The sequence below is a fragment of the Triticum aestivum genome, chromosome 6D (genome assembly GCF_018294505.1).
Source record: "Triticum aestivum cultivar Chinese Spring chromosome 6D, IWGSC CS RefSeq v2.1, whole genome shotgun sequence".
NCBI lineage: Eukaryota > Viridiplantae > Streptophyta > Magnoliopsida > Poales > Poaceae > Triticum > Triticum aestivum.
This window is the reverse complement of record NC_057811.1, coordinates 23,274,025-23,274,518: the sequence shown is the minus strand read 5'-3', so window position 1 is coordinate 23,274,518 and position 494 is coordinate 23,274,025.

The following is a 494-nucleotide window of genomic DNA, read 5'->3' as shown; positions in this document are numbered from 1 at the left end:
CTTCTTCTTCTCCTCTATTTCTTCTTCTTCTACTCTTTTTTTTTCTTCTTTTTCATCTTCTTATTTATTTCTCCTCTACTTCCTCTCCTCTTCTTCTTATTCTTCTTCTTCTTCTCCTTCTTCCTCTTCTTATTTTCCTTTTTTCTCTCCTTCTTTTTCTTCTAAATATGAACATACATAAATGACTTCTAAATATGAAAAATCTAAACTACACATCTAAATTAATACATCTAAATTACAACAACTAAATTAACTACACATCTAACTACACATCCAAATTAATACAACTAAATTACAAATCTAAATTAAACTACGTACACATATAATAGCTAGGGGGCGCGGCGGCAGCGGCGGCGGCCATTACAGGGAGGAGGAGGAGGGGATCGGGGCGGCGCTCACAGGGTGGCGGAGGGCGACGGCGACCGCGGCGGGCCGGGGGCGGAGGGCAGCGACGGTGACGTACGGGGCGACGGCTATGGGGCGCGCGGCGGAGG